The 25,254-nt window shown below is 35.0% G+C and overlaps 1 protein-coding gene across 1 annotated transcript in view; it reads left to right on the top strand.

Moving 5' to 3' along the window:
- Window positions 1-25,254, top strand: part of LRRTM4 (leucine rich repeat transmembrane neuronal 4) — a 685,545-nt gene that overhangs the window by 82,173 nt on the left and 578,118 nt on the right. The gene's annotated exons all lie outside the window — the stretch shown is intronic.

The raw sequence follows: 25,254 nt of genomic DNA, 5'->3' as shown, positions 1-25,254 counted from the left end.
TTGCCTGATACTACTGTAGCTATGAATCAGTTTGGTGAAAACATTTAATTTAGAAATGAATCAATCAATAACTTCATATCAAATGTGTATGTTAGGAAAGCCATTATACTTTCTATACAGTATTATGAGACCCTGCTATGGCTCTGAAAAATGTTTACATTGTATTACATATTTTTCTACCATGGAACTCAAACTGTTTTACATGCTGTTTTATCATCCCAGTATCTCATTGGCTAGCAATAGTAGTATATGATAGTAATAAATAAATAGCATTAATTGAGTGTTAGAAATTGATAACGGCAGTAAAATTGAGCCCAACTATATGTTATTATTTAGCTATATGTTATATAAATGTGCTATATATTATTTAACTATATGTTATGTATTTAGCTCAACTATATGTTGCTTCTGGGACTCAAATTTCATTTATAACATCCATTTTAATAAAAACATGCACTATCAAACTACCCATCTATATTTTCAAACTATGCTAAAATAAAATATTTATTGACTACCATATAGGTGTTATATCTTCTGTGGTATTATTGCTTTTTGGCTGAAGAAATACTAGTAAGACATCTAATCGATGAATCTGCATCCAATCTGACCCCCTTCCAATCTCTGTGACTCATCTCGGCAAGAGTCATTTTTTTATAACCTCAAATTTGATCAGTTCCTTTTCACTCTCCCCTTTTGAAACCTTTCTTAGAATAAAATTAAAAACAGCACAGCCTGCAAATCCTGGATGGATCGGCTCATACCTACTTTTCCAACCCATCTTGCACAATTTTCCATTTTCTCTTTCCACTCAAGCCATGTTGCCTTTCTTTAAGACCCTTTTATCAGCCCACAATCTCTCATGCCATGGAGCTTTTGAGCATGCTGTTATTGCTGCCTATAATAATAATAAAATCAATACAAATAGCATGTACTGAGTGAACTTTTACTATGTTCCAGGCACCTACCAAAGCACTGTACATGGATTATATCATGTAATCCTCACAATGACCATAGAGTGACATATGAGTGCTTAGAATGATCCTCCATATCCTCTTTGGGGAGTTAAAACCTTTTGGCTCAACCAGCCCTCCACCCAAATGTCTCTTCTTCAGAAGTATCTCCCAGGTAATAGGGATCTGAAAACAAAGTGTTCTTCTTTTCCATACATCATTGAGCACCAAGGGCTATGAGCAAGAAAAGTGGCTTTTGTTGATCACCATTGAATTCTCAGTTTCTCACAGGGTTTGGAACATAGACAGTATCAACAAATATTTGATATATCAATAATGTATGTTTGACATGTGAGATTTAAAGAAGTTTAACACATACTCAACATTGAAAGGAAAAGAGCTTGATACACATGCAGATTTGAGAGAAGTCACATAGAAGGTGATAATGTAATCACTACACTACTTTGTAAGTGGTACCAGTCATAAATTTTTGTTTCTGGAAGGATAAGCAGTTCTGAATTGTGGCATATAAAATTTCTTCTTGCTTCCATCCAAATACATTAACTACTTTTTAGGAAATCTGAAATGGCATCAACTTTAAGACTCACTAGTGTTTTATATACTCCTTAGAGAGTAAAAGGCTGCCAATAAAAACATATGATGCTTTCTTGTCAGTTAGAATTGTGCATATCTCACTAATAAAATAATGTTTTTATACTTGTTTATACAATGACATGTACATTGATAAAAGGAAAACATAGGTGAAATAAATTGGTTAAGGCATTTCTAAAATCTCTTTGCATTTAGCACCCTACTCTTCTGTATCAGGTTTCAACCCAGAGTCCTCTGAGATCATGTCTTTCCATATAATCTTGTTCTCCAGGGCATTAAGGGCATTGGTAGTGCAGAATTTCTGAAGAGAGAATACTCCACTGTCTCTGCTATGTTTGCTTGTATGGTCTTATTTTGTTTGGCCAAATGATGACTTCGGTTCTGCAAGATTTCTTGCTGATACTTTCTTGTTTTTAGCAGAAAAATCAAATGAAGACTTCTAGGCAATAATCAGGACTCATACACCAACCTCAAATGGTCTTTAAATGGTTTATTGACTAAAACAATGTGAGGTCACAGTTGTGCAGCTAAGCCAGCAGAAATAACAAGTTTGCACTTATTCCAGCAAGGAAAACTATGTCCAACTTCCCTTCAGGTTGGCCACAATTATGAGATGTAAAAAAAATATGCTTTTAAGATTTATTGAAATAAGATAATTGGTGATTCTGTATATCAACTGTGTGTCTAAAACTGTGGTGAATATGTCAAATGCTTATTTCTTTAGTCATTATTTCTCACAACTCAGACAGGTAAGCTTATAATCTCCATTTTACAGATGAGAAGACAGAGCCTCAGAGAGAGAAAGAGGTTAACCAATTTGCCGAAAATAAAACAACTAGTAAAAGAGTTGGCATGTAAGCCCTCTTCTGTAAATATGTAACAACAAAAGCATGAACTTACTAGGTCAGCAGTAAATGAAGTAATTCACTTAAAGTGTGTAACACAACACCTGGGAAATAGTGAGTACCCAATAGATAGCCATTTTACCTTGTTCATTTGTTCAACAAGTATTTAGACCATCTATATGGGACAAGTTACTGTTCTAGGCATTGAGTATACATCATTAAAAATATTTAAATTTTTTTAGAAAATAATCTTTGCTCTCCTGAGTATTCATTCTAGTGGATTGTTAACAAAGATGTACTTTTTTAGTTCAAAGGATTTACTTTAAGTAAACTACATCAGACCATCTTCAATTCAAGGTGTGATCGGGATGTTTAAACATTAAAGACCCTTTGCACAAATTTATTGAAGTATGCAAATTTATTAACGAAGTCAAATCTTTAGGCAGACTATTGCAGCAGATTTAGTTCATGGTGAGAATAACTTTTGTAAGAATAATGTAAGTAGCTCCAACATGTATAATTGTACAATAATACGATTTCTTCATTGAATTTGGAAGAGTATCTCTTAATTTATATATGAAATGGCCAATCAAGACTATTCCATTAAAATATGACACTCATTCCTGCAAAATCAAATCTATATGGCTGAAGAAGTAAACTTATCTAATTTTCCTAGGGCATACTTATCTAAAAGAAATTTCTTTATGGGCATAGTTTGGTGTTTTGAAAATAGTATGTAATATAAAATACCATAACCATTAAACATAAATTGTATTTGCACTGCCTTTGTAAGAATCACTTCAGTATCAATTAATTCATAGCTACTGAATTAGTACTGATTTTCAAACTTCAAGACAGAAGATGTTGAGTTTTCATTTATTTGGCATTAACATTCTGAGACATCAAGGTCCAAAATAAAACGATTTTTACAGCAAACATTACATTCTTTAGAAACTCTAGAACAGAAATTTATTTCTGATTTTGTCCCCTGAAGACTTCACTGCCATGTGGCGTTATCTCTCACACATAATTTTTAATACATTCTTTGGTCTATTTGTAGAATATTCAATTTCACCTATCTTTGCTTTGCCAGTGCTACATTATTTTAATTACTATACTGCAGAATAACTTATTATTTTATATGACAGGTAAAATTTTTAATATTTAGATGTACAGTGTAATCTTAAAGGGCACAGTGACTGGGGGCTGCTAGTTTGGTCCATTTTGTACTAGATGTGACAATTAAAACAACAGTTAACTTTTTCCTGTTTCAATTGCTTCATCTGTGAAATGACAAGAGTGATGCTGCCTTCTACTTAATTTTGTTCTGAGGATTAAATGAGATAACATATGTAAAATAACACAGCACTGACTCTTAAATAGTGTACAGTATAGTAGTGTCAACTATAATAATAATATTAATTATTATTATTTGTCTGTACCAAGAAAGTTAACATCTTTCTTAACATACTAACACTGTTAACTTCCAAATATAATCCTGTTCGGATTCTGATTGCTATTGCGTTAAATTTAGAGATTAATATTAGGAAAATAGTAATCCTTAGAATAATATGTTCTCTTATTTAATAGTTTTTTACTAAGTTTTTCCTCAATGATGGTCATTTTTTTTTCCTAAGCTTCTGAACTGTGTGACTATTTTCAACTTTTCTTGTTAGAAAACAGAAAAAAAATAACTTAAAGCTATGAATATGTATGTATTTGACTTTATTTAGCCATATTTGGCTTTATTCCACAGTATGAAAATATGATAGAAGGAGAAAGTTAAGGAAAAGAAAGAGAAAGGGAAGAAGAAGCCAAACATGAGAGTTTAATGTTATAAATTTGCAGTCCCCAACCCCCAGGCCAATGTGCCATCCACTGCCTACTGGGGCACAGAGCTCTGCCCCACCCCCTCTCCTCGCTGGAAAAATTGTCTTCCATGAAACTTAGGAAACGGAGAGGGACCACACAGCAGGAGATTAGCGAAGCTTCTTCTGTATTTACAGCCATTCCCCTACCATCGCTTGCATCACCGCCGAGCTCCGCCTCTCCCTACCCCTCCCCCCCACCATCTGTGGAAAAATGGTCTTCCATAAAGGTTGGGGACCATTGTAATCAATTATAACGAGAGTGCTGGGAGCTTTAAGTGAGAAATTATCTCATTTAATTTTTACAGCATCCTGAGTTTGTTTCTGTATTTAGTCCTCTTTTATAGGTGCAGCATTTTAGGCTTAAAAGGGGTAACTTCAGTCTGCATCTGAAGATCATGAGCTTCACTCTGTTCTGTCTTAGCTCCCTACTTTTTAAAGTCCCTGTGAGTGCAGTTTTGAGTTGCTCTTTGTCTGGAGTAAATTTCAGGGATATTCCTTAATTTCTAATTGGCAGGATAGCTTTGTTTACTTGTGTTGTTGTTAAGTTCTAGTTCTATTTGCAGTATGCCCACATAATAGGATCTATATATTGTATGATTTTCAGAAAGTCTTGAGATTGTATCCATACTGTAAATGATATTTCGTTTGGTAAAATATTCAAAGCTTCCCAAAATAAAGCAACATTTTCTATTTAAATGGTTCACAGTTGGGAATGTATGTGCATATACCTATGGTAATAACTAGCTTATTTTCTAAAACAATTTCTTTAATTTATATTTTTCTAATATCATGATCAAGTGAAAATGTAGCTCTTGGATTCCAACCCACAGTATTTTAGACACACTGTTATTTTCACCATCTTCAGAAAAGAAGCATTTTTTAAAATATAAAAACTGAGTTTTAAATGCATGTTAATATTCTATTAATTTCTGTGTTATATTAATGCAATTTGTGACAAAATTATTTTTGATATTTTTATTCAATGCTGTAACCTGATTTACCACTTTACTGAAATACATAAATTTCATTTATTTCATAGTTTGGCAATATGGTTTGTATGTTTTTTAGGTATGCTTTGTAAATGACATTTCACAGGTTCTTCGATTCTGCAATATAGCTGTCTTTAATTTTAAGAAATTTAGTACAAGATGCCATTGATATGATAATTGTGATATAAATTACAAGCATTTCAATCTCCATAACAAGTTGATAATAATCTTGCTATATGTATAGAAAAGATATACATAGAATGTATACTACTAATTGTTCATAATCATCCCTACTCATTTTTCCTCCCCTCTCATGTGAACAAAGCTAAGAGAAAAATGGTATATTATAATGCTCAGTAAATATGTGCTTAATTATTTTCATTATTTATTCAAGAGAGAAAAATATTCAGAAAGGACCAGAAATAATAGCCTGTAGAAACAAACAAACCAAAAATCCTAAAATAGATATTCATTAAATATTTTGGCTTTATGTTTTCTATCAAACATAATTTAATTAATTTTTGGAATGTACTTTTTACTTTTTCATCACTTTGATAACTTTTACAAGAGTAATGTTAATGTTTTACATTACATTTATCTAGTGAGTTAAATGTTCCTACTAGAAATATACTTTTTTTTCCAGTTCAATGAGTTTTCATTCTTTTATATGAAAAGGTTATGCCCAATTTCCTCAAAGCAACTTGGTATTTTTTAATATATTTCATTTCAAATATGGGGTGTAATAGCTCTAACACCATGGCTTAAAAAGTCAGTGGGGTTGAGATAATGCAATTATCTTGTTTTCTTGCATGAGTCAACAAATAGAGTTCATTAGAGGGTTGAATCTCCGTATAATATGAAGCTGTTGTGAAATGCAAAGCATATTTAGAATTTCTCATGCTTGCCTGATCAGAATGGTATATTTAATAAGCTCAACTTTTCATGTTTAAAAAATACCATTGATATTTCTGATTTCTTTACAGTAAACATCTTGCTTAATCAAAAATTCATAAAAATTATCATACTTAGCCATCTCAAAATATAACAGGCCAATATTATTAAAAGACCATCTTAATAAAAGGAATACTCATAGCAAATTTATTATATCCTAGTTTCTTTCTAATCAGATCACTGTCAAAACAGATAATAATTTTCTTTCTCATCCTGCAAACCAGACACATAAGAGTTACCATAGATCAGTTATTTTATTTATTTATTTATTTATTTTTGAGACAGAGTATCACTTTGTTGCCCTGGCTAGAGTGAGTGCCGTGGCGTCAGCCTAGCTCACAGCAACCTCAAACTCCTGGGCTTAAGCAAATCCTACTGCCTCAGCGTCCCGAGTAGCTGGGACTACAGGCATGCGCCACCATGCCCGGCTAATTTTTTCTATATATATTTTAGTTGGCCAGCTAATTTGTTTCTATTTTTAGTAGAGACGGGGTCTCGCTCTTGCTAGTTATTTTTATTAATATTTATGTTAATATGCATTGTGTGGATTGTCAGCTGATAAAAAAATACTCTTTGTTGTAAATATACCTAGAATGGACTGTAAGTTACATTAAGTCTATTTCCTTAAACTTTTTTATTTTAAGAGTTTACAGAAAGATTTGTATGTACAAATAAAACATAACTTTCATAGTTTAATGTGTTACATATAGAAAATAGTTGAATATTACTTATCATTATAGAACTAATAGCAGAAAATAAAGTGTTGGTAATATTGAAGGTATAACATCTTTACTTCCTTTTTCTCTTTTTTACTACATTTCATCATCTAAAGATTGCATATTGTGACTTATCACCCATTTAAACCATCTAAAACTCTCTAGAATCTTTTTGTTTGTTTAAGTGCATATCATTTCTGGAAGCAATAGATTCTACAATAAATTAATTCCTCTTTCATTGGTCCTCAATTAATTTTCTCCTAATATCAAGCTGTAACTTCTAATTTTAACTTCATTTCATGGTATTATATAATTATATAAAATAATTATAATTATGTTAAGTATACGTACTATAAGTGATATTATATATATATATATAATTAATATAATTGAACTTACATAATTATCTACCCACCTTAGCACTGCTTTTCTTATATTTAGGCTTTTAGCCATCATTAGTTTGGCATCACTAGAATTCCAGCTTATCTGGTCAGTAACTCTACCATTTTGTAACATACTTGGCTTTATTCAATAGTGTATAGTCTGTTAATGATTTAGGTCTTGCTCTAAGTACTCTTTCTTGTCTATAAAAATATACAGCATGTTTTCATAGACAGACAATTTAATAAGTCTAGTACTGCTTTTAATGTATTTTCTTACAACACATTTGTATTCATATATATTTCCACATAAATGGACAGTCACAACTGTCTGTGGATGGATGTTCATATGAAAGAAATAAAGGAATTAAAATTGAGTGAAGGCATGAATCAAACATCTGTCTAATTGTACCATTTGTCCTTGATTTCTTTTTCCCCTTTGGTTATGGTTTAGGTTAAAATGTTATAATGTCCTGACTTGGCAGTTAGCAAGTTTTGTGTTTATTGTTTAATTTTATCATCATAGTTACATAAAGTGGATATTATGATCTTTATTTAAGAAATGAGAGAATATGCACAGGTAGGGTAATTGACCTGTCTAAAAATTTTTAGCTGAGCAACAAATCAATTTGGGTTAAGGAGTAGCTGAGTAATAAGACTTGAAAACACAACTCATTATGCAATTTATTTCCATGAATTGCAAATATGTCTTTAACTCTTCAAATTACTTGGATTTAAGTCTTTAACACCAGTTATGAGATCACAAGAAATCTCAAAACTAGAATCAGAACAGCTGGCAAAGAAAAGGGTCATTTGAATGACCAGTCAGCCACTTGAAATGTAATCCAGTGGTTCTCCACCAGGAGCTCTTTTGCCCATGGGGGAACACTTGGCAATGTGTGGAGACTATTTTGTTGTCACAATGGGTTGGGGTCGGGGCAGGGGGAGAGGTGAGAGCTCTACTGGCATCTAGTGGGAGAGGCTAGGAATGCTGCTAAACATTCTACAATTCAGGGGACAGCCCATCAGAACAAAAAATTATTCTACCCAAGATGTCAATAACTACAAGGCTGAGAATCCCTAAAACTAGATAAGAAGGTCATTTAAGGTAGAAAGTGGACTCAAAACTTTCAACATAGCTTCAGTTTATATACTCACTCACCAGCATCACTATTGTTCCTTATACTCATGAACATATGGTATAGTTTTTAAGGGTAAGAGAACTGGTGTGAGTATATTTGGGTTTGATTCTTGATTCTACTATCTATTCCTTTGGTAACCTGGGGCTTTATGATTTCTAAAATGGGAATGTTGTAATAACGATTTCTGAATTATGGGGTTGTTCTGAAGATAAAATAATGTATGAAAAAAACACCAAACCTGGAGAGTAAGTGCTCAACAAATTACAGCTATTATGTTAATTTTATGTACCAATGGTTATGAAAAGATGTATCAATTGTAGTGTAAAAATATGTATTTTTTTGCATAACCCTAATTAATTTCTGCCACTAGCCCTTTTTAGACTGGTAGTGAAATAAAATTAGACATTTGTTAATAAGCTTAATTTATTAGTATCTTAACATATTAAGAGTTATTGTGTTCTCCCTTTATTTCCAAAGTTGCTTGTACATTTCTGACTTACATCAAAGCCTATAAAAGGTGGCTGGGTTCTTGGTCACCACTGGCCCATTTTGGAATCTTTTGCAGATTCTTTATTTCCCTGGTACCCTTTCAGCAAGAACTATATTGCTCTCACATTTAGAAGGCATTCTTTTTCCAATCTGGGCTCTAATAAAGGGTCTACACACCTCACTCTAGCTGTTTGACATCCTAACCATGATGTCACTCTCTACAGCATTATGTCCTCCATGGGGAACTTTTAGATATTATCCTGTACCACTTTGTCTCTGCGGGAAACTCAGTAGGGCAATCTCACATCTAGACACAGTAGACAATTATGTTTACTTTATTGCTGCAGCAGCATGTTCACATACAGGGAACTCTAGAACCTTGTTGTTCTTGCAGGCACTTAAAAGCAGGCTCAGATATCTTCTGCTCTAGCATCCCAAAACTTACCTAAATATCCTACTATTGTTCCTCTTTCCATGATGATCAGACAGGGTAGAAACACAAGGTAGAAAGCCATTTCTCAGAGACTTGTTTCCAAATTGACTTAATTCTTTTGCTCTTCTCTCTGATGCTCCCTATGTCTCAGCTCACAGATGGGTGAAGAGAGGTTTATCTACTCATTCTGTAGCATTCCAGTGGCTTGGGAATTTTTCTTCCACCCCTCTTGTTAGTGCTAGGACTTAAGCTTTTGAAAACTCAGAAGCCAAGAAATCCTCCTTTTAAAATTTTTAATTTATTTTTTTTTAGAGAGAGGGTCTCACTATGTTACTCAGGCTGAGACTCCATCTCCAGGGCTCAAGTGATTCTGTCACCTCAGCCTCCTAAGTATCTGAGACTATAGACATACACCACCATAGCCCCCACTTTTTGTTTTAATGTCTGCTATGGCTTCCTGTATTTGACTCCAATATGGCCGAAGGTCTTATGGGCAATGGAGAATGAAAAATGCATAGGTAAACCTATCAAATAATATTTACTTTACATGTTACATAATATCTACATATTACATAATATGTATATAATCTCCCTTTACTATACACTCTATTTCATAATAAACATATTTCATAGGTATAGCGTTTGACCTTTAGAAATCTAGCCATTCTTAGATTTGTTAACTTTGGTTCAAGATTGAGATGGAAGATAAGCTTCCTCTGAGCTCAGCAACCTGTTTTGATTTTAGAGTGGCATTGTTGATTCTGTTTGATCTTTCTCAGTTTTTCTTTTCTCAAAATATAATATTATAGTGTCTCTGCATATCCTGTCTTCTTCATACTGCACTCATAACTTTTTGTTCATCTATTCTTTCCTATTCTCCTTTTAAGGAAATAAATGGGCAGTTCAGCTTGAGTCCTTCTTCAGGGCAGCAGTCTTCAAACGATTGAATGTTTTTTCCTGTTAATACAGGAAGAAGGCTCAGAGGTTGCAAGAGCATGGATAGATTTAAGAAATTTAATTTCCATTACATGTACTACTTCCTAAAACTGACCTACCTTAGAACTGTCTACAGGCTGCAGATTTTATTTTCCTTTCTTCTATTCCACAATTGCCCTTTTCCCATTTTAGAGGAAAGACACAAGTCTCACTCATCTACCATCTTTCCACCGGCAAGAGATGTAAAAACCTCCAGGGAATCAAACAAAGAGACAAGTGAAGAATATTTTGTTTTTAAAATATAGTCCCAAGAGCAAAGCAAAGAAAGTTTTAGTAAGAGCTATTGAAAAGGGAAGTCTTATTTCATCCTGTTCACATACTTCTTGCCTATAGCAAGAATGAAATAGGACTTTGCCTCTTTCGATATTCCTTACAAACAGTGTCTTGACATATGTGTGTGTTTGTGTGTGTGTGTTTCTCTATATCTATGTGCGTATTTGTCTCTTTGTCTATTTCTTTCTCTAAATATACATATGCATATATATATTCATCTCAATCTCTTTATCTCTCTATGCAAGGAGTAGAATTCATTAGTGAGAAGATTGTCACAAAAATATATACTATACATTGATTTTCATTTTTTAAAAATGAAGTCTTACTTTTTCTGAGGAAAAGAAGTCTAATTTGGATAAATGATTTGACAAGGAGGACTGCCTTTTGCCAATGCAGACATCTTCTCTAAATTGAATGAGATAGAGCTTCCTTTCTAAGATACTGCCATGGCCTAAATGTTTGTCCCCCCTCAATCATATGTTGAAATCTAACACACAATGCAAGAGTGTTAAGAGGTGGGGAAGCCTAGGGTAACCACAGGCACCTGACCCAAGCCCGTGAGAGCTGCTGCATGGATTGCACCCAGGAAAGCCCTAGAGGTGGGGCTTCCTGGAGCATGGAACCTCACTCCAGTGTGTTCTGAAAGCAGGACATTGAATCAAAGATTATTCTCAAGCCTTGATACTTAATGTACTTAATGTTGTTTGCCCTGTTGGGTTTTGGGCTTACTTAGGACCAGTTATCCCTCAATCTTTCTTATTTCTCCCATTTGGAATGGAAATATCTCTTATGCCCATCCCACCATTGTATTTTGGAAGTATATAGTTGTTTGATTTCATTGATCTCAGCTGAAAAGCAATTGGCTTCAGAATAAAACATATCTTGAGTCTCACCCATATCTGATTTAGATATTTATATATGACTCTGGACCTCAGATTTTTTAGTTGATATTAGAATGAGTTATAGACTTTTGAAGCTATTGGGATAGAATGAATTTTGCATGTCAGAAGATGTGTATTTGGAGGGCAAGAGCAGGATGCTATGGTCTTAATGTTTGTATTTCCTCAATATTTTATTTTGAAACTTAATCCTGAATGTGATAAGAAGTTGGGCATTTGGGGGAGTGATTAGGTCATAAGGGTGAGCCCTCTTGAATGGGATTAGTACCATTATAACAGAGGCCTTGGGAACTTGTCCACCATTTGTACCATGTGAAGACACATAGAAGCCACTATCTTTGAAGAAGAATGAGCCTTCAACAGACATTGAATTTGCTGGCACCTTAATCTTGTACTATCCTGCATCCAGAACTGTGAGCAATAAATTTCTATTACTCATAGAAATTTATTTCTATATTACTCTGGTTCTCCAGAAAGACAGAATTAAAGGATGGATAGATAGATAGATAGATAGATAGATAGATAGATAGATAGACAGACAGATAAGATAAGAAGGGATTTATTAGGGGAATGGGCTCATACAATCATGGAGGCTGAAAAGTCTCACAATGGCTGTCCACAAGCTGGAGAACCAGAGAAGCCATACAACTCTCAGTCCAAGGCTGAGGGCCTGAGACCCTAAGGTGCCACTGGTGCAAGTCCCAGATCCCAAAGGCAAAAGAGCCTGTAACACCACTGTCCAAGGACATGAGAGAAAAGGTGTCCCAACTCCAGAAGATAGAGAACAAATTTGCCTTTCCTCTATTTTATTGTTTTTTCTGGGCCACCAGCGGATTGGATTGTGCCTGATCACATTGGGGGCAGATCTTCCCTTCACAGTCTACCAATTCACACACTAATCTCTTCTGGAAACACCTTCACAAACACACCCAAAAACAATGCTTTACCAGCTATTTAGGTATCTCTTGATCCTGTTAAAAAAAAGAAAAACTTTAGACAAATTAAATTTAACAGAGTTTAATTCAGCAAAAATGATTCATTCCCAAACCAGGAAGCCCCCAAACCAAAACAGGTTTAGAGAGATGCTGCCACTTTTGCGTGGTCGGAGAGGATTTATGGACAGAAAAAAGAAAGCAGCGATACAGAAAACAGAAGTAAGGTACAGAAACAGCTGGATTGATTACAGCCCAGCAAGTCTTTTTTTTTTAATTTTAGCATATTGTGAGGGTACAAATGTTTAGATTACGTATATAGCCTTTGCCCCTCCTGAGTCAGAGCTTCAAGTGTGTCCATCCCCCAGACAGTGCGCACCACACCCATTAGGGGTGTTTATACCTGTTCCCTCCTCGCCCCTCCCACCTGCCTTACACCTCATTAATGTTGCTACTATTTGTGCACTTACTGTTGATCAGTTAATACCAATTTGATGGTGAGTACATGTGGTGCTTGTTTTTCCATTCTTGTGATACTTCACTTAGTAGAATGGGTTCCAGCTCTATCAAGGATAATACAAGAGGTGCTAGATCACCATTGTTTTTTGTGGCTGAGTACAACTCCATGGTATACATATTCCACATTTTATTAATCCACTCATGTATTAATGCACACTTCAGAGATTGATGGGCAAGATGGCAGATGAGAAAAACCACCAGCCAGAGTGTCTCTGCAAGAAAGATGGATTTTAGAAGAAAATGAAAAAAAAAAATAAATAGGCAGACAAACATAGATCAGATAAGGGTCGGAAGGAAGGGTGCCTGAAACTACAGGAGACCTCACAGGAAGAAGTTGCAGAAGAGAACTGAAAGGAGAAAGGTCCCTGAGAAACTTAGAGACCAGTGACAAGGGTAGGTGGAGCAGTTAAATTTACCCTCCCTTGAATTTCGGACTGCTGGTGGGCTCCTGAGTGGTGGGAGAGACTTGCTAACACCAGCCCAGATATGGCTGCCGCCAGTGAGTGGAGAGCCTCGTGCGGACAGGGCACCAGTCTCCCAGCTCCCTCCCTAGCCGATAGGCAAGCGCCATATTGCTTCATTCTCCCCTCCCCTTGCCTACCTGTGGCTGCCAAGAGAGATAATTTAGCCACCACCCTGAGGCATCTGCAGGGAACGGGACCTTTCCTTTTGGGGCCCTACAGCAGACTGAGGGGTACTCAGACTGTGAGCTCCCTACCTGCCAGCACTCCCAGGTGCCACTTGCCTGGTGACTCCAGCGAGTCTTAGTTGAACACAGTTTGAATAGTTGGCTGCCTTTGATTGGCAGAAACTTGGTGATTGGTACAAAAGTAGGTTATAGTCTGTTTACACATCCAGTTAGGTTACAGTTCACTATGTATGGAGAAACTTTTAGATCTGAACTTAAAATATGTAAGAAGGCAGCTTTAGGCTAAATTTAATTAAACAATCCAGGCAAGTTGACACCTAAAATTAATCATCACACCCCATCTAAAACATTTGTTATAGCAGCCCAAATGGACTAAATCAGATGCCAGCTTAAAAAGTGCAAAAACTTACCTAGTTTTAAATTATTGTATGGGCTATAAGACTATTTTATTTTTTAAAAATTGACTTATAAAATTGTATGTATTTATTATATACAACATAAGGTTTTGAAGTATATATACATTGTGGAATGACTAAATCCAGCTAATTAACATATGTGTTACCTCACATCATTAATCATTTTTGTGGTGAGAACACTCAACATCCACTCTCTTGAATTTTTCAAGAACACAATATGTTATTTATTAACCACAGTCAACATGTTGTTCAGTAGATCTCTTGAACTTACTTCTCTTATCTAATTGAAATTTTATATCCTTTGACCAATATCTCTCCAACTTCCTCCTTCTGGCCCCTAGTAACCACCATTCTTCTCTATACCTCTACAAGTTCAACTTCTTTAGATTCTATATATAAGTAAGATCACGTAGGATTTGTCTTTCTGTGCCTGTATTATATCATTTAACATAATGTTCTCCAGATTCATCCATGTTGTTGCAAATGACAGGATTTTCTTCTTTTTCAAGGCTGAATAGTATTTCGTTATGTATATATAGCACATTTTCTTTATCCATTCATCTACTGATGGACACACGTTGATTCTATATCTTGGCTATTGTAAATAATGAATGTTGCAATGAACATGAGAGTGCAGGAATCTCTCTAATGTACTGATTTCATTTCCTCTGAATATATATTTAGTAGTGAGATTGCTTTTTGAATGAAAGAGAATATTGTAATTCTTAGATCATTTTCCTGGATCATAAATGATACCTTATAATCTGTTATTCCATATCTGGAATTGTTCGTTAAATGCATTACTTCACACTTGCCCACACTGGAGCTCAATTGCCATTTGTATTACCCCACACAGCTTCATGAGTTCTTCCTGCACTTTACTCCCACTGACTCAGCATTCCTTTGCTCAGAAAAGCCTGGATAATTTACTGTGTACTCCACTTTTAGGTTATTTATAAAAATCTTTAAATAAAATTACTGTGAAACCTGGAAGATCACATTGTTAAACTTTCCCACCCATTAGAGAATTAATTTAGCTCTGCTATTTTTCTCCTAATTGTGTCTACTCCTTATCCAAGGTAATCAATATGTATTTGTTAAGCAGCACACTATGTGCTTTAAAGTACACCAGAGTCTTGGGTCATAGTTATGAGTTCTAAGACATTATAAGTATTCTACTTAATCACAAGCCAATTAAATTTTATTTGCTTTTTTAACAGTCTCAATAACGAAACTTTGCTTAAGAACATGCATTAGTTATGCTCACAATTTACTATTCTGATTATTCTGTTATTGAATGATCTTATCTGTGTTTTCTATTAACAATACATGGGTAGAATACAACTTTTTTCTCAGTTTTAAATACTAATCCAACAGATCCTGAAATTATTTGGAACTTATATCTGAAACATATGGACCATATCTAAGATTGAAAAAAGGCAATATTTTACTGTGGGCTAGGAGTTCTTCTCATATTATATGAGTGATTTCCCAATGTCAAATTATAGAACAGGGCCAGTCTCCTGATGGCAATTCTGCCATGCCAAGGTGAAATAACAAAAATAAGGACATTCACCACAGTTTAACAAAAAGTTACATTTATTTAATCAAAAGTCTGTCCTTATGTCCTTATGAGTTTTTGTGTGTGTTAATTTACTCTTTCTTTGTTGCTGAAATGATTATTGGATAAGGAACGTGGGCATTTTTAATTTCCACAATTGGTACATGGGAAAATTAGCAAATTTATGCCTGTCTTCTCCAGTTCTTTAAATGTTATATGTCATATGAGATTCTAAATGTTAGCAACATTGATTTATATATCAATAAGCCAAGAATTTCATTTAATCACCTGAGCTTTGGTTTCAAAATCTGAGTAAATATTATCCAAAAAAAAAAAAAAATACAGTGTTCTGCCCCTTAATCTCTCCCCATGGCAGGCTGATGGCCAAATCATATAACTTAATATGAGAATATATGTTAACTCAACAAGTCAACTGTCTGTTAACTGAACGAGTCACTGCTTCACATGGAAGATTCATTTTCAAAAATCATATTGCTGTAAAAATTTTAGCATCACACTATTAATAAAGGAAAATTTTCTCTGCATTCTGGTATATCATTGTTGCATGTGTTTGTGTGCATGCAAATTTGTATGTCTTTTCACATTAGCAAGCATGTTCTCAAGGGAAAAATATTTAACTTGATAAATGCATTAGTTAAAACATACCTATATACATGAAGATAGAATCAATGTAAGAATACATGACTTGACATTATTTATTTATTATTGTTTTGGCAATTTTTTCTCAGATACTAACAAGGTCTCAAGCACTTTGCTGGATGACATAGTCCCTGTCCTTATGGAGCTTAATTAATAAAGGGGAACACAGGTATCCATCAATAACTTCATAAGAAAATACACATTTATCACTGTGGAAAGAGAGAAAGTGTGTGTGTGTATGTGTGTGTGTATGTCTGTGTGTAGACGAAATCTGAACAATAAATGAAAGTTAATAAAAAGGGAATTCAAAGCAGGGCAGGAGGGGAACACCCCGAGGTTTCAGGGAAACAGGTTAACATTAGAGGCTAATTGAATGTAGCAATGAAATGTAGGTAGAGGTAAGTCAATGTTTCTAGAAAGAAAGACAAGCCTGTAAGTGTTTTGCTCAAGGAATATCAATATCAGATCAATGTGATGGAAGTGTAACTCTGGCTGAATGTGGAGAATGGGCTGTAGGGAAGCCAGGGAGATGCATGTGGGTAGATGATTTAGGTCTCTGTAACAGATATTAAGGACAGAGTTAATTGCAGCTTAGACTAAAAAAATAGTGTTAGTGAAAGAGGTGTTCAGAAGCAAATATGCTTGAGTAGCATTTAACAGGCATATTCAAGAGGATTTTTGATTAATTGGATAGAGAAAATAAGGAAATGGATATCATGGTTGACTTTTAATTACTGACTTGAGAGGATAGAGGCACAGGGGTTCCATTACATGTGAAGTCAAGGTTTGAAACGCTATATAGTTGTAGACCATGCAGAAACTAGAGACATCCAAAAGAAGTTGTCAAGGAGGCAGAGGATATAGATGTTTGGAGTTGAAAGTGAGATCTAGCCCAAACAGATAAATTTGTTGTGAATCTACTTATAGGTATCAATTGGCATATATATGATTACTTAGGGGAAAAGTATAGAATGAAAAGAAGACAGACTTTTAGGCTGAGTCTTGAGGTATTTCAATCAGTAGAGGTGAAGCTCCAAATGAGTCAGAGAACGGATAGCCTAACATAAGAGCAGAAATACAAAAGAGAAATGACAGAGCAGCCAAGGGAAAATACAGGACTAGGTCAACACAAATGCATGTTGGTCAAGTAAGATGATGGTTGGAAAATACTGGATGAATTTAGAAAAATGAGTTTGGTGGCTCATAAAAGATTTGAAAGTAGAGTGATGGACTAAATTCATGACTAGGCTGAGAATTATATAAAAATTCAGAAAAAGGAGAGTGAATATAGACTATGAAGAGATTTGAGACATCCTAAAGAAGTTGTCAAGTAGGCAGTGGATATAGATGTTTCAAGTTGAAAGTGAGATCTAGCCCAAATATATAACTTTTTATATCTCTTTATAGGTATCAATCGGTCTATATGTGATTACCTAAGGAAATAGTATAGAATGGAAATAAGACAGACTTTAAACTGAGCCTTGAAGTATTACAATCAGTAGGGCTGTTACAATAAATTTGTTCTAGAGAACTAGGTCTCTAACTTGGTCCTTACTTTTCAAATGTCGGGTTACTTTGAACAAATAAAAACAAAAAGAAAAACTTAAGAAATATAAATGAAAATCTTTGAAGATTATTAAATGCTAAATTTCTCACTGCGTAAGTGCAGTTTTATTTAGCATAGTTTTTTTTGTAATTGGAATAGGTTTTTAATAGACACCATGCTTAATCATCCTCAAGAATCTGCCACTGTGATTCAAAGATGTTTCATATTCCACTTAAAATATCAAGCATCTAAAATAAAAAGAATATATTAGTTCACCTCCTAGAGCTTTAAGATATTTTAATAAAAACAGCTAACACTAATAATGGACTCATTAACACTTGCCAGTGTCATCCATAGGCATCCCTGGGTCTATAGCCAAATATAGGATGACTTCCACCAGGAGTGTATATGTGATTAAGGCTGGAATTTCCTGAAGTTTAAAGCAATCATTCAAAGTACTTGTTTGTTCTGATGCATTTTTAGTTGAATAACCTTAAGAAATTCATGTCAACAGGAATAGTAATTTGTACAGTCATCACTAAGGTGTTACTTGATGGGTTCTGGAAATTTTCCTTTGGTAAAATCATTCACCCATCAGAAAGTTGCTAACAGAGACATCCCATTATAAAATATGCATTCCATTGGGATAAAGAATTGGTTTTTGTTAAAATTAAAATATTCCAGGGGAGAATGATGAATTACCTCAGGCCTATTGTTAATACTTTAGAACTAAAGAGTTTATCTCATCTTTCTAAAGTGACAGTGAACTGGTATAGGCTTACTGTATAATGAGACATATTATGGAGAACTTTTGAATGCCAAGAGGTAGAGCAAACTATCCAGAGGTAAAACAATTTCCATGGAGGATGGGTAAAAAATATTTTTTTTTCTCAAATTCAATTTCCCAGTGATCACTTATTTTTTAACACCACCACCATCACCACAACAACATTAAACTAAAATGTACAGAATGCTTGCGATGTGCCCAAGAGTGTACCATGTTTGCATGACTGCTAAGAGCTGGAGCTTTACACAAAATCAGGGAACTTAACTTCAGATTCTGAACTCATCAATCTTCATTGTAACATCTGCCACCCCCAAGATTATTGAAATAAATGGTTTAAAAATACATTGATACCTATTTAGGCAATGACAAATCACATGAATAGGTAATTTAGAAAAGAAATAGTAAATTAATAAACATATAAAACAAATTTAACCTCAAATACAGCCGAATAAATGCAACTTAAAAATAATATAGCATCTTATATGTAATTATTAAATGAAATGTGAATAATTACACCAAAAATTGGTTGTCATTTAGCACTTTGAGATTCTTGAACCTCAGCTCATGTGCTGTGAATTGGCTCACTCAGCACCCATTCTTGACAATTTATCTCTTTTACGGAGATTAGGAAACAAAACACCACATTTAACTACACAACTTCTAGTCAGGAATGACCTTGCAACACGATTCTCACTAATGAGAAAGCTGAACAAGTCTTCTAGTAATTACTTGCTTATCTACATCAAAGATAATGCTGTGAAAGAAAGTTTTCCCTATTTCACCCTATTCCAGGTTGATCTCTAGATAACGGTGCTTTAGCAACTAATTGTGATCATGAAGTGACATTAGAGACAGCAGAAGAGAAGGGTAGAAGGCACCTGTTACTTAGGACATCATGGTGCCACTCCACTAGCCCTGAACTTTTTATTATGTGAGACAGACAAAACACTTCTTGTTTAGACCATTGTAATACAATGTCCAATTCTGTGTAGCCAAATGCTTTCTTAATCTACGGAGAGTGATTTGTCTTTATGTCTCAATAATCTTTAGAATGATGAGACCTTATATTCAGTTATTTAAATTCTGGGAATTATTCCAAAGAGATGGATTTATGCAAGGCCTGTATGCCCTAAAATAAATGAGTTTGGTTAAAAAATTATATTATATGCAAAGAATATTTATTTCAGCACTATTTATAATATTGAAAAGAAGGAAAAAAATTAAATGGTAAGTAGGGGATGAAAAGTAAATTAAACAAGTAATGTTTATTTAATGGACCATTATATAACAATAAAATGACTCTTTCAAATGAGTAATGCTAAAAGAAAACTTATTTTAATATAAACAGAAAGTAAAAAATAATATTAAAAATTACATATAGTAATGATTAAAATCCTATAGTAAAACAAATACACTAAAGTTAGTGTCAAGTTGATATACATTATGGAATATTTTGTGCTATTTCATTATCTTTTTTTCTTAATATGAATATAGTAATGATTAAATAGGAACTATAAACTTTTAAAATATTTATTATGCCAAATAATTTTTGAAAACATACAAAAATAGATAGAATACTGTAATGAATTCATAGGTCCAAGTTGTTTCATCTATATTCCTATACACTCTTCCGTTTTCATTCTAGATTATTTTGAAGCAGCTACGAACATCATATCAGTTTTCTGTGACAATTTTGTCTGTATCTTTAAAAAGTTATGAATGCTTTTTAAAGTGTTGACCACCATATCATTGTCACACTTAGAAGGATCTAAATGATTTCTTAAGATCATAGTCAGATATTCTAGTTATTTTCAAATTTCTCTAATGGTTTTATAAATTATTTTATGCTTATTTATATTAATGAGAAACCAAATACATTCCATCTATTACAATTAGTTGATGTGTCCCTTCTGCCTCTTACTGCTTCTTAGCAATTTACTTGTTGAAGAAAATGTGACATCTGTCCAGTAGCATTTCTTCAAGTATGGATTTAGCAAATTGCATCTTAATGGTGCACCTATTATATTACTCCACCAGATATGGATGCAATTTATTGACAAAAATATGATGTGTGTGGTGGTGTGCTCTTTCATGTTTATGTGTTATTAAAAGCCTTCAGGAGCAATGCCCAAATCCACCTTTTATTAGAAATTCCAAAAAAGTGGCATTTTACTTTAAATATTTCTACTTTGTTTATTAACTGGAATACTTTTATAAAGAAAAATTTTATCTCTTCAACTACAGTCATGCATTGCATAATGATGGGATCCATTCTGAGTAATGCATCGTTAGGTGATGTTGTCATTGTGCAAACATCATAGAGTGCACATGCACAAACCTAGATGGTGTAGCCTACTGCACACCTAGGTTATATGACGTACATGTTACTGTACTATATTGAATACAGTAGGAAATTATAACACAATGGTATTCCTGTATCTAAACATAGAAAAGGAATAGTACAAATACAGTAGTATAATCTTATGGGATCGCTGTCATATATGCAATCCATTGTTAACCAGAACCTCCTTACGCAGTGCATGACTTTATTTGGTTATCCCAAGTTTTCTGAACCCTCCAGCTATTGGCAGTTTTGGACTGAATAATTCTTTGTTACGAGGGCTTATCCTGTGCATTGTAGGATATTTAGTCGCATGCCTAGCCCCTTCCTACTAGATGACAGTAGCACCCTTTCCCCAGTTGTGACAACTAAAAATGTCTCCAGAAATTGCCAGTGATTCTGGGGGGCAAAAACGCCACCAGTTGAGAACCACTGTGTTAGCCTAAGGTTCATACATGACAAGCATGATATATGTCCAATTTTTTTCCTTTATTTATCAGTTTTCAAGATGATAATTTAGTTCTCAAGCTTTCCTTAGAGGAGATAATATTTTTTAAAAAATTATGAACTCATGATTTTAAAATTAATTTATGCTTTTCAATTCATTGTAACTACTATGTCTATTTCTGCTCATATTTTCTAATTTTTGATCTGTGGGAACCTCTTCAACTTGATTCCTAGATTTCTTTAATACATCCATTAGCCTTGCTTTCTGGTACAAGTTCTTCCAAGCTAATTTTGTACATTTTCTGCCCAGCAATGGAATCCACTTTTTCTCTAAGGAGCTTTGTTTCTTTTTGTAGAAATAGAATTTAAAGAATATAATCTGGGTGCTTGAGGTGCTCATTAGTTTTTAGGCCCTTTCGATGGATAAAAATAGGAAAAAAAATACATATATTCACATACACACACACAAACACACACACATACACCTGGATTCATGCTTCCAATTCAATTTCAGGGCTATAGAATTTTTACTTAATCTTTAACCTTATACCTGTATCTCTTCTCCACTGCTGCAAATTTTAATGCACAATGATATCAACATAGTCAATAATTTGCTTTATATTTTTTATAGTAGAAAGACTTTAAAGTTGCCTTTAAATCCCTACCCTCAGGTAATCAAACCCCAGTGTAATCCCATTCTCTTGAGTGGGGGCTAGACCCAGTAACACTTCTAATGAATAGAATTTGGCAAAAGTGATGGGACATCACTTTCTAGGTTAGATTAAAAAACTTCTGTCTCTCTGACTTTATGTAGTTCTCTCACTAGTTTGCTCTGAGGTAATCCATGTGCTCTGTTATAAACTACCCTGTGGTGAGGTCCACATGGCAGGAAACTGAGGAAGAGCTCTTGACAACAGCCAGAGAGGAACTGAGGCCCTCAGACCAACAGCCCATGAAGAGTTGGATTCTGTCACTTGTCATGTCAGCTAGGAAACATATCCTTTCACAGTTGATCCTTGAGTTGATTCTAATGATTGAAAACCAGTTGAAACCTTAACCTTCATTGCAGCCTTTTGAAAAACTTCAAGTTCAGTCAGTCACTCAGTTAAGCTGCACCCGTATTCCTTACCTTCAGAAATTTCCCAGGTGATGGAGGGGCTACAGCACAAACTGCAGCATTATGTGTTTACTGACCATATTTATTCTACAATTTCTTAATCATTCCTTTTCTTTGTATTTCTGGAAGTCTATGGAGGGTAGGCGCCTGGACAAGTGTGATTTATCTTGGTTTTCCTTTTTTTAGAAATTCTCTTCTAAAATCCTGTACACTTTCTATTTTGAAGCCTACCAAACTTTGTTTGTAATGTCCCAACTCGACGTTGGGAAAAATGGAGATGCGTAAGTTGGCAATAAAACCTAAACAAAATACAGTCAGCTCTCTGTATCCATGAATTCTGCATCCATGGATTCACACAACTGAGGATGGAAAATATTTGGGAAAAAATTGCATCTATACTGAACGTGTATTAATACATACTTTTTTCTTGTCATTATTTCCTACACTATACAGTAAAACAACTATTCACATAGCCTTTACATTGTCTTAGATATTATAAGTAATCTAGAGATGGCAGAGGTCCTCAACCTTTTTGGCACCAGGACCATTTTCACAGAAGACAGTTCTTCCACGGACCGGGGAGGGTGGGATGGTTTGGGGATGATTCAAGTCCATTACATTTATTGTGCACTTTATTTCTGTTATTATTAAATCATAATAATAAAATAATTATACAACTTACCATATGTTGGGGACCCCTGATTTAAAGTATACAGGAGGATGTGTGTAAGTTATATACAGATACTACATCAGTTTATATCAGGGAGTTGAACATCCATAAATTTTGGTATCTGCCGGAGGTCCGGGAACAAAACCCCCATGAAACTCCCCTGCTGCAGCTCTGCTCTCAGTGACAGGCTTTGCTCTTAATGGACCTTGGCTGCAGAGAAACAGGCTTCTCAGCACCAAGCACTCTCACAGCTGCTATTGGGGGGCAGGGGCTGTGGTCTCCCCAAACTGTTCTTATGTCCTGGGAGCTCCGGGTCCTGCCCTCCTGTCTAAGCCACCAGTGGGAGATCCCACAAAGCACCACTGCTCAGGCTCCACTTTCAGTGGCGGGCTTGGCCTCTAACATGCTCCCACCACAGAGAAACAGGCTTCTCAGCACAGAGCACTCTTGTGGTTGCTACGCGGGGGAGGCAATAGGGCTACAGGCCAGCTTGAGCCATAATTACTTTCTGTGGTGACAGGAATGGAGGAAGTGCAGAGCAGGAGATGTCTAGGTGTGAGAATGCCGGCTTTCTGGTCTCATGGCACTCTCGGGGAGTGAGAGTTTTGTGTCCTGTGCTCACCAGAGTCACCCACGTCGGGGAGGGGAGCCCTCTCTTACCCTTTCGCTGGGCTCCCGGCCTCTCTGAATTGGGTCTGCTCCTTCTGTCCTCTCTTCTCTTTCTTCCTCTTTCTCAGCTTCACAGCCCTTCTTGGTGGGGTCTCCACTGCTATCTCTCCCTGTGATCCACATTCCAGCCACAACTGTTCTACCCTCTCCTTGGTCAAACCTTCTACCCTTCAGTCAGGACAGTCTGACAAGCCATGTCTCTAGCTGGCCATCTTCAGATCATTTCTTTGTAATACCTTCTTTATTTCTCTTAAGAATTTGAAATTTAGATTTCTTTGTTTAATCTTAAAATCCTCTCCTATTAAATATTGCTCAGAGTAAATCACCTCTAGCAATTTGTCAATTTGATTACTATTATTCAAACCACTGAGTTCCTTAGAAAAATAGTAAAGTCCCTTTGTCTACTCATACTCTTCCACTCATACTAGACCAAACCTCACCTGGAGTGAGGGTTTTTCTTCAGCCTGAGGACAGGGACCAGGAGATTATCACTTATCAAACAGTAAGCAGAAGCAACTCTTTTCCAGGGGGCTGAAAATAAATAGGCTTTAGAGTAGAGACCCCTCTGAAATGTATAAGAAGTCTCTTATTTCTCAATCTTTGACAAGAGAAGGAGAAAGAAGTAGGTCTCTTTCAGTTGCGTGGTAGAGAAATAATTCCACTTTTTATGCAGAGGCCCCGGAAGGCAGCCAGGGCAGCAAGATCAGCAGTATTTTCCCAGATGTAAGTTTAAGATGCAAACAGAAGTCAGTCATCCCCTAATGTCAGAGAGACATCCTGGACCCAGCAGGTACATTCCACTGATTGATGCCTGAGAACCAAGAATTTACATGTGCAGTATTTCTTCAGACAAAACTCCCCTCTTCATCCTCCTTCATCCCTTCTATCAGTGTTTCCTATTTGTATTAGTTGAGTTATCCCAACGGGTTATGACAGGGTAGAGACAAAGTCCTCCTATGTCAGTTTAACCCTGCAAGATCCAGGCGTCCAATGCCTCTTTATCTTTTTCTCCTCATTCTGTCCTGCAGGTCAGAGCCCATCTCAATCTTTTAAATTTTGTTTTATACATCTTATGCTCTTGTTTTATTCTCTTTAAAAATGAAAGTTTAATAATTTAATAAATGTTCATTTAGCAATAATTTTCTGTCTTCATGTTTATGCAATTTTGTACTACGTATAATTGAATAAATAATGGAATTGAAAGAGACTTCTTGATCTTCATGAGTTTATTACATAGTAGTTCAGGTATGATTAAATAAACAGATAATTAAAGTAATCATGGGATAACCTCCTTGCTGACTTTGATATAAAGTCCTGTGGAAACAAAGTAATGGTGCTCAGAATGAATTTTCAGTTCACTAGGAGATTTATTGGAAAGGTCTTGAAGCAGTTTT

The sequence above is a fragment of the Lemur catta genome, chromosome 4 (assembly GCF_020740605.2).
Source record: "Lemur catta isolate mLemCat1 chromosome 4, mLemCat1.pri, whole genome shotgun sequence".
Taxonomy (NCBI): Eukaryota; Metazoa; Chordata; class Mammalia; order Primates; family Lemuridae; genus Lemur; species Lemur catta.
This window is presented reverse-complemented; position numbering and strand designations above follow the sequence as displayed.